Here is a 14,586-nt window from a genome sequence, read left to right as displayed (position 1 = left end):
TTTAATTGATGAAAATTGGTTTTCAAATGGCTGAGATATCCAAAAAAGTGGTAATAATAAAAGGCGATAGGCCACGCCTTTTATTAGGATCTCTTTGCTTCACCTTGTTCTTGGATATCTCAGCCATTTCAAAACCGATTTTTATCAAATTGCATGCTCTTTGACATCTCATAGAGTGGTTTCTGAATATCTCGCAAAACGTTAAAAGCTAAATCCTCACCTCAACCAGAACTGTACACACCCTTTAAAACCATCACATATGAGGGAACATGAAAAAGATTGATGATAGCGTTAATAACCTTCCCAGCGCTTTGAATCGTGAACACTCAACGATGATAAGCATGAATAATACACACAATGCTTTACATGATTAGCCCGATGTTGACAATAAAAAAGCTGATGATTATGTTGAAAACTAGACAATAGAGGTCGCTTCCCACACCACATATTATCAGAGCCGTAAGAGTGCAGCTCTTGAGCAATCATCCTGAACAGCGGTTGCTATAGGAACCGTCTCTTTCTGTCCGTGATGCGGATAGGAAATGGAGGATGCGGATTGTGAATGCGGGCCAGGATGTTGCTTCTGATGCTCTCATCAACCTACAAATAACTGAACAGTAACTAAACGATTTGTAAGAGGAAATGAATACATACACGGAATACAATATTTATGACAAAAAACGTGGGGAAAGACAATGGACACGTGTGTGCTTATGATTGTGTGAAGAAGGGGTAGTGGGGATCGGGAGGGGGGTAATTTCGTGCTGGGCTTTTGTCAGGCAGCGGTATGGTAGTCAGCAAGTTGCTGAGCGTGTGGCTACTGTACAGGGCTGACACTGATTGACTCCGCACATTATTCCCTGTACGCGCAAACACGCTGTTGGCTGTTTGGTGCACATTTACCAGTGTTGATACGGTGGGTGGCAAAACGATGCGCGGATTGGACCAAAGACCAATGACAATACAGGATTAAAACAAATCGTCTTGGAAGTTTCTCATCTTGCTTGCTTCTGCCTCATGTGCCGATGACACTACTAAGGTGAGTTAAGTGCCTCTGATATTTGATATATGTGATTTTTCTCATGATGTTAGAAAGAAAGCTTTTGATTCGTTGAAGCTTTTTTTACAGTGTTGGCACGTGAAAGAGAGCAAGCGGAGCACGTCAAGTGCACAGTTTCTCAGAAGTTCATCGCCGGGACTTCCCCTGTAATGTTGGGTTGACGTTACGCTTAAGACCTCGTGGACGTGGTGCTGTGCATCGAACGCCGCGGGAAGGTTCATTCATTAGATTCATAATCAAAACTGCTCGTCCAATTCAACCGATATTCATCATACGTCCGCTACCAGGCGATTTCGATTCATTGCACCGATGTGTCGGGTGGTGGTGGTGGTGGTGGGGGGGGGGGGGGGGATGCAATATCACAAGATCTTTGCATACCCCCCCCCCCCCGGTAATTCTTGTAATTTAACTGTAGCTCCTCACCAGTTGACTGAGTTTGATAACTTGTAATGTGATTGTGTTTGAGTGCCATCAATCCTCTTGTTTTGTTTGTTTTGTTCTAAAGTTATGTTTACAGGCCAACTTGTCCATTTTTGTATTCAACGAGATTTGCTGGAATACAAACAATGAAATCTGTAGTGTCTGTATCTATGCATGCAGTCATTTTGTGCTCAAGCTTGCCCTAGACTTTCCTGACATAGCGACAATCGGTGAACACGCATTTCGGTCAAACATTGTGGACTCATTCACCCTTGACCAAAATTTGGGCCAAAGAATGTTTCTGTTAAATTGATGTCTTTGCAGGACCATTTATAGGTCTATTAATGAATACATAAAAATAATGCAAGTACTAAAAAAAGAAGAAGAAGAAGAAGAAGCTCTAATGGGGGTTGGAGGGGATGGGGCGGGAGGGGGAGGGAGACATCAACTCCTAGCATTCATTTTTTTTTCTTTCTCTTTGTCGTTTGTGTGTAGTTGCATTGAACATTTTAATGTATAGTAGGATTATTTAGTGTTTTTGTATCCAGCTCATTAAGAGACTAACATGCGAAGGAAAAAGAAGAGAGAATTGTTGAGCAAAAAAAATATATTTAAAAAAAAAGAAGAAGAAAAAGAAGAAGAAAATAACATATTCAACACAGAAAGAAAAAGATAGCTATGAAGAGGAAATACAGTTAGAAAGATAAAGACAGTAGCAAGGAAGAAGAGAATATTGACAAAATATATCTACTCTCTAAAAGAAATTGAGTGAAAATATTCAGTCTTGAAGAAGTGAGTACAAAAAGAGTGAATTTAGAGTGAAATTGGAGTGAATTTTGAGTGAAAGAGTTCATTTTCACTTGTTTTAGAGTCACCTCAGGGATCACTCCAGAATCTTCGAGTGATCCCTGAGGTCATTCCAAAATGAGTGAAAATGAACTTTTTCACTCAAAATTCACTCCAATTTCACTCTAAATTCTTTTTTTTGTACTCACTCCTTCAAGAGTGAATATTTTCACTCGATCTTTTTTAGAGAGTAGGCTTTATTAGATGAGGATTATGAAAAAGAATCAATCAATGAGAAATTGCATGAAGTTGTAGAAATCTCATAATAAATGAAGCAAAATATTACAGGGAATAAATTCTAGAATTTCCATATTACTTTACTATATATGCAATGTACCCATCATGAACTGGAAGGAGTTTTCTTTCTGGGAGGAATTTACTCGGAAAAAATGTGAAATCCCTGAAAATGCAAGTTTATCTGCATGTAAGAACCATGACAGGAAGTTGTTAGTCCCATTTGCTCACTTTCATGGGTGTATGATCAAAACCAGCCTTGACCTATACAGCAAGGCGATACCTTCTCATATTAGACATGCAATCTTGTGTTGCCCAGTTTTAATCCCCCGATATTTCCAAACATTTCTTTACCAATCTTTTCCATTCCAGAATTCCGTTGACACCCAAGATTTGCCCGAATGTGTGTCATTTAAGCATAGTGTGGCAGTAGTGTAGCTATATTGTAATGTTTGACTTGTTTGTATGGTAGCATGATGCAGGAACTCTGTTGTGATGTTGAGGATTCAGTGAAGATCTAATGAAATTCTAAGCTTGATATCAATACACAACATGGAATATATTTCACAACCTAGTTGTACAGTAACTCTGGTTGGCTTAGAGTCCAAAATCATACAGTATTATCTGCTTTTTATCATTTTTATGCTGCAAATTCACAGTTTGTTGCAGATTCTTCACTCCTTTATTAGTATGCTTAAAAGCACTACGGATAAAATGTATTCTGAGTGTCAGTACATACTTGTACAGTGTAGTTCAATAGTTTATGAACTCACCAAGGAAATATGCTTTATTGAATTCAGTGCCACATGTCCAAACAGCCCAGTCTGCTGAATTATATGAACCTTCAAACAGACATTGCAAGATACAGATTTTGTTGTGTACCGCTAAGCATGACAAAACAAGTCAGCAAACAGTGGGGTCTATTGCTAAACCATAATAGTTGCCCATGAATTCACTGTCAAAATAAAATACAGAAGTTACAACATAAAAGAAAATGCTTCTTAAGTATTGACACTTGGTAGATATTAGATTCAATTACATTAGATAAGTTAAACTGGTTGAAATTCCGGTTTCTATTTCTTCTATAAAAATTAACCCCTTGGCCACTCTTGAAGAAAAAAAAAAGAAAGCTCCAAAATAAAATGGAAAAATACATCAGTGAAGCTTGAGAAAAAAAAAATATCCATCTTCAAAAATTAGACTCTTGACGTTTTGAAGTTTGTTAAGGCCATAATTTTGCTATGTGCTATCCTTGCTCAAGAAAAAGGCTACAAGAGTTTGTGATATCATCAGTCTTTTCAAACTCATTAAAAGTTTTCAATCATAGAAGCTCTTCCATAGGGTGATCAGATCTAATGATTCTTTTGAAATCCATGAAGATTTACAAACTCAAATCATATGTAAGGTTGTTGATCATCTACTGTTTCTTCTTTCACACTAACTTCAAAGGAAAAAAAAAAGAGTTCATACAGAAGACACTAAATTTCTTGTATCTTAAAGGGCAAGTCAGGAGAGTTGAAGCAAGGAATATAATGAAGACTGTTGACAGTTAGTGGGTGTGACATGTATTTAGAACCCAGCCTTGTTACAGCGCTGAGCACCTGGCTGATATGTAATTATCTGGTGGCTATGGCAACCAAGGGAACCTGCTCACCCACGACCCAATTAAAACTAGACTGTGTCTGGGTGTCTGAGGGGGAGAAATAATATTCGTAATCATTAGGATCCTTTACAGAAAAGGAGAGACAGGAAATTTGTGAAAGGAGAGAATAAGAGGAGGAAGCTGAATAAGTTCAGGAGAAGATAAATCTAGAGAAATGCATTTAAAGGAGAGGTAGAAACAAGAAGAAGGTGGAGAGGGAGGAGAAATTGGTACCCATGGAAGATGTCACAAATGTACACACTAGTAGTTATGTACACGTACATGTATGATGTACTGTATGCCTGGCTGTTTTAATGTGTATGTACACAGGTGGACCAGATTAATGGAGAACATTCTATGTGGTATACATATAGTACATACAGGCTGACCAGATCAGTGGAGAATTTTCTAGGTGGTATACAATGTAGCTATACAGTACATGCATGGAATAGGAAAAACATTATAGCTCACTCAATCTAGAATGATTTCACCCATTTCCAGAATGTTCTGGGAAGTGCTAACATATTTGGCTGAGTGAGGCACTGTCCCTGTAGCCCAATGTGATTGGTAGTTATTCTTGGTAATGATGTTTTGTACATAGTTAGGCAGTGAGTCATCCAGGTTTCCTGGAACTTGGACTGGCTAGTAGGTTGGAGAGAGTTATAGAATGTGCTAGAAGGGGTGAATAGATAGTATATAAGCTAGAGAAATTCTGCAGTAGGCAGAGTACCCAACACCTCTGCTCTGAGAGTTACGTCACTTCTGGCTCTGAAGCGACTTGTAATAGTCAGTCCTGTGTTACCTGCTGACCTGTTATGTTTGTGGAGATAAGGCCTGGGAGACATTTTGCCTGCAGAGAATGAATTTGCCTACATTGGAGATAGACTCCATATTTTTATGTCAATGGACATTGCTACGGAAAAGCTGTGACAGGCTGGATTCCTAGCTGGACAATATTAAGTGAATCATCATTCAACGCATCAACTGGACGTGGTCATCACAACGTTTGGACTCTGCACGTTTTGCCGTGGACGTATATCGTGGATTTTACCCCAGATCTATACCGTGGACTATCGTAACCTGTACCTCTGGAGTTACGTCAGAGGAATCATTCATCGGTGCATCGCGGATCATTCGTTTGTGCATCGAGCATCGTATTTGGACATTTCCAGGGATATTGCGTGTAATGCGTACGTAAGTGATTCCATTACTGACTATATTTGTTTCTATTGATCATTATTGTACTGATGTGAAACCGATTACCAGTCTGTACCCACAATATCACTGTTAATAAACCGCCTGAACATCAGTTGATTGTTTCTTTTGTGCGATCATTCTCAGAGTGATTTTGGTCGTAACAAAGAAGACAAAAAAATAAAAGTAGGGAGAAGAATGAGGGAAAGAATAGAAAGATAGAGAAGAAAGGAAGAAAAAATGGAGAAAGAGAGAGAGAAAGAAGGAAAAGAAGGAAGAAAAGGAAAAGAACATGAGGATATAAATTTAGAGCAAGGATGAGGAGGGAGTTTGTGAAAGAAAAAGTTCAAAAGAAAGTTTATTAAGTATAGAAGCAGGAGAGAAAAAGAAGGAACAATGATCTAGGTTTATGGATCCTCTGAAGAGTACTCACACATGATAAAGCAGTATATCCATGATATACCTATCATCAATACTGATTGCCAACTCTGAAAAAAGAGTTTGTATTGTATGTGTGCACAAAACTTTAGCAGGACTAGCAGTCAATGGTAAGATGAAGGCTAGTTTGCTATGGGTACTTGTCCAACTTATTTATGTCACTATCATTATATACCATAGGGTCCTTGTGGTAATGATAAATCATCATCTGTTCACTCTCAAATAGTGGAGGATAAATGCAAGAGTTAGCTTAACCCTTTCTGTGCCAGGGACTTTGGACAGGATGTACAATCCCTAATGGGTTTTCAGTGCCAATTGTCACTCAAGGCAGGCAAAGGGTTAATTCACTTTCTGGCTCTGAATAGCTCTGACAAAATGACTAACTCGAACCCTGCCCTGTAAAGTGGATCTGAGTGCTGTGCCCTGTATCTCTTTCACTCAGTTTGAAAAGGGCAATAATTTGCCTCTGAAGTAGGGGGGCACTTATTGCTCTAATTCACAGCTCGTCACACACTTCGTATCAAGCTACTCAGAATGATCTGACTGCTTTTTTTTTCATGCGTTGTGCATCGTGATGGGAAAAAACTCTCACCTTCATACGTGTGGATTTAGTGAAAGCAACCAATAGTAGAACACATCATACATCATCTCGTCCGAGGTTCCCGAAATGTAGACAGGAGTACCTGCATTTGTGGCCTAAATTCATGCTAGTTTGTGTCAAGCAGCCCAGAAAAATGGCCGAGAAAGAAAGATTTCGGTTTCTTTTCTCAATATAATTCTTTCTTTTCCTTTGTCTATGAAAAGTGTGTGTATTGAATATTATGCCTTTTTTTCCAACTAGTTCCAATGTTGTTTTGATGTAAAAACTTGTAGGAAGATGTATGTAGTGATCAAGGTTGAGCTAATTGGATATTTTTTTTTGTTGTTTCGCTGACCCCATTCAAGTGCGTCTTTTGTGTATTTAACGAAAAAAGTTTGTGAGTATAGAAACTTCCTGTTATTGAGTGTTAAATGGGTTTCCTCCAGTTTAAAATGTTTTGTTAAAGATACAACTGTACCTAACTGTTAAATGAAGGTTACAGGTACCACCCCCCCCCCCCATCTGTAACCTAGCAATGAAATTAATGTCTAGTTATCAATAAATCTCTTCCTCCACCCTTCTCTGCAGATGGGCTCTCACTTGTATGTGTCTTTCAGATTGGTGAAAGTCCAATGTTTTGCCAGGGTACCACCTACTCCGGCCTTGGCCAAGAAACGAAGGGCGACGCCCGGTTACAGCTTTCATCCCCAAACTCCCACAGGCCATGCAGTTGCCTAGCTTTAAAGGACAAGTCCACCTTCATAGTCACGCGGATTGAGTGAATGCAACAATATTAGCAGAACACATCAGTGAAAGTTTGGGGAAAATTGGACTGTCCATTCAAAAGTTATGCATTTTAAAAGGATAAGTTCACCTTCATATACATATGGATTGAGTGAATGCAACAATATTAGGAGAACATCAGTGAAAGTTTTGGGAAAATTGGACTGTCCATTCAAAAGTTATGGATTTTTAAAGTATCTAAGTGCAGTCACTGCTGGATGAGAAGACTACTACGGTGTATGAGGTCATAATTGTTACGCGTACAACAACATCAAGAAAATAAGAAGCCAGAATTTCACAAAACTTTTTTTTTTTTATAAAGTGCACATTTCTTTGAATTGTTACTGACAGATGATAAGGGTAATATTATTCCCCTTGCCTTCTAAAAGAGAGAAGTGAAGTGTTCTTTTGTTATGTGAGAAAAGTGAAAATATGTTGAATTTTCTTTATTCTTTCTTTATATCGTACACATTTGATATCACAAGCTAAAGTAGTCTTCTCATCCAGCCTTGACTGAGCAGAAACTTCAAAAGTTCATAACTTTTGAACGGATTGTCCAATTTTCCTCAAACTCTCACTGATGTGTTCTATTAAATTAAATATTGCTGCATTCATTCAACCCACATGTCTATGAAGGTGAGCTTGTCCTTAAAATCTGTTCTCTTCCCTCTCACCCCCTGGTTTTATTCAGGTCTGGTGAAATTTTCATGCAGCCATCACTGGAGAAAGATCTGGGATTGCAGCGAAGGGGGTAAGCGTGAAGGGAGGAACGGGACCAGAGGTCAAACTGGAGTTTCGAGTCTCCATTTCCGTGTCTGTGAGAGGTAGGTCAATTTAACCCATCAAATCTCAACAATATGTTGCTCTGCAGCCACAATGTAATGTGACGGCAAAAAAAAAAAATCAATTTTAGAGAGTTGAATAGTTTCATAACTGTTCTACCGTAATCATGCTGTACATTGTATGTGATGATAACAGTGATGCAGAAATCACAAATCATCCACGATCAGATTGACCTATTGAACAAGAGAAAAAAAAAATCAGAAAAAATTCAAGGCCATGCAAACTCTGATCTTTACAAATTTATTGATATGAATAAACTTTGAGATGAGATAGGGTGCATCAGTTATTAGTGCTTGGCTTTAATAGTAGGAGAGGTGTATCTATGCAAAAGTAAACATACAATGTACATTGTCTTGCTCTTGAGATTTAAATCAAATTTGGTCTTATGTGTATCTCAATTTTTATCTATTCACAATTTCAGATTTAAATAGATCTGATTTTGCCTGTGTATTCACAATTAAAATTTCAACTATTCAAGTACTGACTATGAACAGTTTCCTCAGCTACCTTTTATCAGTTACACAATGTGTAAATACAATGTTTCAGATGTTGTTTTAGGTAGTACTTTCTCTTCTTCTTTTTTTGCAACTTTAAGTGACTGTTTTGTTACTTAAAGTGATCATTTGACCACTTAGAATGATTGTTTTGAAAGTGTAGAATGGGATCATCACTTTTTACTTGCTGACACCAAATGAGCATTGTATTTAATGTTTGTAGTCATTCAGAGGGAATTTACAGCCATAGGTCCCATACATGCTTTCTGACAGGCATTCTTTAATTCTGTAGCAGCTAGCCACATAACGTGAATTATAAAACAAATGTTGCACTCTCTAAGAATGGTTGTCAAACTTCTTTATCTCTTCAAAACTTATGAGTGGGACAGTGTTGACAGCAGCAGAGCTTCTTAAGCCCGTCATGCTCCTTTCATACAGAGGATTCTCACATTGATGTACATTATGTATGCATTGTGTAGTGCAGTGACTGCATTTCACATCACAAAGAAAAATGAATGATGCAGAAATTGTACAGGTTTCAAGATCCCATCAAAACTACCACTTTACTTCCTGCTGGGATGCCATAGACTCAACACACTACAAAATCATCTTGTCTGTTCTTTAAAGCTTTAACTCTTTGTGTACAATAATATACAGTACCCATGCACTGGAATGGCCTTACTTGCCAAACTTTTTTGTTTTGTTTTCATTTTATAAGCATTCATTATTCAGCCAACTTGACCCACTTGTAAAGTTTTAAAGGTCCCGTTTACCTTTGGGAGTGCCTTGATTATTTAAAAAAAAAAACATATCAAAATATTACATTTGTTGCATTTATTGTGTAGGTTTGTTGTATCACAAAATATCCTACCATATAACATTTTTGCAATAAAGCCTAAAGTATAAGAAGATATCAGTATTTTTCTCAATAAACCATAACTGCAGACGACTTTAAAAGTCTGGGAATGTTTTTATTATAAGTATTGTTCACATTTTGTGTATTTAACTATATACTTAACATCAGTTATATGGATTCAAATTCGTACAGTGGCTGTTTCCATCCCTAACTCACATTTAAGAACTGAAGAGTTTGTTCACAAAAACCGATAAGTCAATTTTTGAAGATTTTGAAGTACGGTCTCTGTCATAAAGTACAAAATAATTCCTTTTAAATGATATATTGGTCACTACATAAGGTACGTTTTTGAAGTTATGGTCAAAAGAAGCAAAAATTTTCTTATTATTCTCTTTATTTTTCTTAACCTTTAATCGCAAATATCTCCATTTGGCAAAATATGGACTTATCGGTTTTTGTGAACAAACTCTTCAACTATATTAAAACACTAATGCTGGATTTTTTGTTTCATCTGCAATTATGTTAAAGTATGCCTTTAAACCCACTCAGGTGTAAAATTTTTCTTCAGTTAAACAGGTAGGACATATAATGACAAAGACAGAGGTTAGGGGGATCAAAAAAAAAAAGAAAATTTGCTGCCGACAAGTGACTGATTAGGAAAAAAAGGCATTAGTCACTTTTCAGCACTGAAATGATTTGATTCCAGTTAAGTGTCACACCTGTTAGGGTAGTACCAAATTTTCAGCTTATCACAGACCATACATTCCATTGCAGTCCAGAACCAAGTGTAATAATGTTGAAAAAAAAAAGATGCTAATTTTATCAGGCTGGTATTAATCACATGACTTCCATACTGTAAAGGGCATGCAGTATTATAATGGTTTCGGTTCCTATAAATGAAATATATCGTAATTGGTTTCTAATACTGAGCAACACACATTCTTTGTGCAGTCAGCTACAGTGAAAGAAACTGTTCAAATTGGGGGGCCCCTTGTCGGTGCAAATTGACTCTGACAACTGCTCTAGATCAGATTGTTCCGCACAATAAAATGCGTCCATTCGGCTTAATGTGACAAGGGCGTTATTCATCGCCGTGGCGATGAGGGGAAATGCACTATGAATGTTTCCATCCCGATCCGTGTATTACAGATTACGGATCACAAATGTCGAGGCATGGCCAAGTTGGATTAAAGGTAGTAATGAGGCAGAAGGCATAGCACCCTTCTCCCAAAGACCTTGACTCAGACCCTGTACAATGTGACGGAAGCAGCCCAAATTCATGCTATACCGGTTTTATGTCAAAACAAACAAAATTGTTTAAAGGAACAAACGGGTAACCTTTCCAAGCACAAAATTTTCAGATTACCCTTCAAAATATGATGAGGTGTGATTAGACATAAGTATAGGAATGAGTCAATGATTTGGTTTACCTTCCATATAAAGGCCCATAACATGACAACACCAACCAGGGAGGTGAGACAAAACCTCCCTGCACCAACCAAAGATTTTGATCGAGAAAATAGTGATTTTTGTTTCAATAAAAATGACGTATCTGATCCTAGCATTGGTAACTCGCTCAGTGGCAGAGATGAGAATCGACGAATTTCAAATGTTTAATTTTAACATCTTGATCGACAAAACACGAATACAAATTGATATGACGGGGAAAAAACCGACACAAGGTTTTAGCAACGCGATGCGACGGGCGTATACCCTCCCCCCTCCCCATTTTTTTTTCCATACAAACCTCCACATTATGTGTTAAGAACCTTCTGGCGTCCTCTGGATTTGAGCTAATTTATCAGTCGTTTTTTTTTTTTTTTTTTTTTTTTTTTTTGGCTCCTAGTTTACAGATTGTTTCTGGGTCATTGAACAGGTTTCCAGTCCACTTCTTTTGCAAAATAGAACAAAGGAGTGAAAGAAAAGAACAAAGCTCACTCAGTACAGATGCGTCCATGATGATGTCTGCTCAATTTATGGACTATCTGTTGTGCGGGAATTGCTCAACGTGTTTAAATAGTGACCTTTATTGTGTTTATATTATTTCATATTTGTCCTAGCAACTGTAAGCGAGTATCATTTCACGAGATGAAATTTGATGAGTGTATAACATATACAACGAAATAGCATGCAAAGAAGTAAAATAATGACAAAAAAAGAAAAATGTTGAAAATTGAAATTATTAGAATAACAAAGAGAGAAAATAATAATACATCTTATTTTGTTTCTATGCACATCATGGAGTCGAGGGAGTGAGATATCAATGGCAGGCCTACATTGTAAATCATGTAGTAAGCAAAGCATCACATAATAAGACGACACCTGATTTTTATTTCATTTCAATAGTGGCGACAACATGCCTTGTCCTGAGCAGATAACACCCACCTTGAGATCTGAGACGTGAACGTTTTTAAGACGACGCAACCTCACCGGTTGGACTATAATATTATAGTAACAGCTGTTTGCACAAGGGAGTAAAGCCAGGCTGACACTTGCACGACTTTTGGCCACGATTTTGTCGTGGCAAGTCGTGACCAAAATTTTGAACATTTCAGAATTCTCGTCCCGACATGGCACGCAGGTCACGACGGGTCTACGCACACTTCACGCCAGTTTACGACTAGTTTGCGCACTGGCACGATTCGAGTCGTGCCAAAATGCGTGCCGCAGAATCGTGCAAGTGTCAGCGGGGTTCCCACTATCACGATTGGCGCCACGATTGAAATCGTGGTCTTAATCGTGCAGCAAGCGTGATGGTCTTATCAGATTGTATCAGATCTTAAGGTCAATCGTGGCAATCGCGTTAATCGTAGGAAAATTTTGGACGGTTCAAAAATATTCTACGGTTATCACGATTCTATGACGGTGTGGGGTTTAATTATCGTAATTTTTAAAGGTACATTATCAAAAAAATTTTTTTAATGAATTTCATAAAATGAAAGTTGTATTACAGATTTTTAGATGTTTTCATACATTATGTTAATGATGTTTTCATTATGAGTTGCTATTACCATTATACAGACACACAAAACGGGATATGGGATAACTTTTGTAACCAAAACAAAAAATGAGCAAAAATAAAATGGCAATTGTATGTCTGCACGTATTGACTAAAGTCAGTACAAAGATGAGAATAGTTTAATGAATCGTACTTGAATGGGTACCTATCAAAGGCAAATGGTTAATTTTTTAAAGTATATTACAGAGTATTTTTTTGGGGGGTGCAGTATCCTGCTGTTTGTGTATTGTGCATAGTAATTAAGAGTTCTTGTTTCATCAGCCATCGTTTGACCCCTTTACATCTATTTTGACACTTTTCAATGTCTTTTTTGTATATTTGGTAGCACATAATTTTAGAGGAAATGGTTATTTTCAACTCTCATTATTACTGCAAATGTAAAAGTGACCATTGTCGTGGATGTGAGATCACTCGTATGATTATGACAATGAAGATCACTCTTATTATTTTTCACAGTTAGTTATTCAATAAGTGTAGCAATATACCCCTGCGAAATAATCTTGTGTAAAATCTCCTTTTTTGTTAAAAAGTGACATTATTTTGATTAGGGAATCACTTTTCTGTTATGTGTGTGTATCAGTTATGTTAAACATTGTTAAGTAAAACACTAAATCAAGCCGAATAAACCAAACTTTTAATAACCCATGAGATAACGACATTTTGAAATAAAAAGGCATATGATACATATACTTTGCGAATATGAAATTGAACACATAAGCAATACTATCCATTCGGCCAACTTTCTTATATCGAGCGTATATAACACACAATACTATGTTACATAACATTCAAAATGTTCCCATCTTTCTTAGCTTCCATTTCATCATGTAATTATTTTCTTCATGTATTGGAGAAAGGTCATTTTGTCTTGCTGTTTGTTTGTTGTTGTTTTTTTTTCTGGGGAAGAGGGGCAATCATCTGATCTTATGTATTTGGGTTCGTTATTTCATTCTTTTTTTGTGAGGGGGGAGGGTGAGCATGTCGATTTAATAATCTATTAATTTCTTTACGCTTAATATTAGACGACGGAATATCTGAGGTTATGGCTGGCCTGGGTGCTGTTTTATCTCTGATAACATAATCGTTATTAGCAATACTGCAAAGGTTACGTTGTCATCATCGTCAACCTGTCAAGCCTTGCCATCATCAATGGTTGTGGATGAAATTAATAGGCCTAATCACTCTGCATAATTAAAGGGAAACAATGAAATCTATCGTCAGCTGGACTATAATATTCCCATTCGGGTCCAATCGCGTCTTAAATGGGGGTCGCTTCTGATCCCGATCGTAAAAGATATCGTATCTTATCTCAGCAGCCCGTATTGGTTCGCGGTATTCGTATTGGAACGTATCAGTACGTTGCTGCACGTACCAGATCGAGGATCCTGATCGTAATGGTCATGTTAGATCGGTACCAATCGTGAACTCAATCAGGACAATCCTGTCGGATCGTATTTGAACGGCAGACCAGATCGTGACAGATCGTATCGCTTGAAATAGACCAATCGTGACCATATCGCATCCAAGCGTACCAACACGTATTGACTCGCATAACCTCGTATCCAAACGTGAAATTTCAAACGAGTTCAACAAATTTTCCACGATCAGTTACGAATGTCCAATCGTGGCGTTCGCAATGGATCGCACGATAGTGGGAACCCCGCTCCAGGGTGAATTCCCAGATTCTCACGACATTTTCGTTGGTGGTGGTGGTGGTGGTGGCGTGTGTGTGTGTGTGTGTGTGTGCGTGTGTGTGTGTGAATGTGTGCGTGCGTGTATGTGTGACGTGTACGTCTCTGTATTCTGCTTCTATAGTGAGAACTTTACGAGCATGTTATAGGTTGCTTGAATTCAATGACTTCATTTGGTACTTGGCTTGATCAACAAGGAGTCTGTTCATCTCTATTTCCTGTACTGTAGTTCGGCTTTTGTAAATCATTTGAATAGTCAGGCATTACCAGTCACGCGCAACATGCATTATGCAGCGTGGTGAAGCTGGAAATAATGAAGTCCTTATAGCCCAGAGCCAGAATTTCTAAATGCTACATTAATCATTGTAACTTTGTCTGTCTTATTGCGGACGCGATATACAAAGCACTAACTGGCAAAAGTGTGCCATTTTACATGCACATGATAGTCTAATGGGATTTCGGAAAATTTGACTGTAAGATGCATTT

This window comes from Diadema antillarum, unplaced genomic scaffold, assembly GCF_040938485.1.
Source record: "Diadema antillarum isolate AM-2024a unplaced genomic scaffold, OU_Dant_1.0 scf00000028, whole genome shotgun sequence".
NCBI classification, from domain to species: domain Eukaryota; kingdom Metazoa; phylum Echinodermata; class Echinoidea; order Diadematoida; family Diadematidae; genus Diadema; species Diadema antillarum.
Note: the sequence above shows the minus strand (reverse complement) of the source record.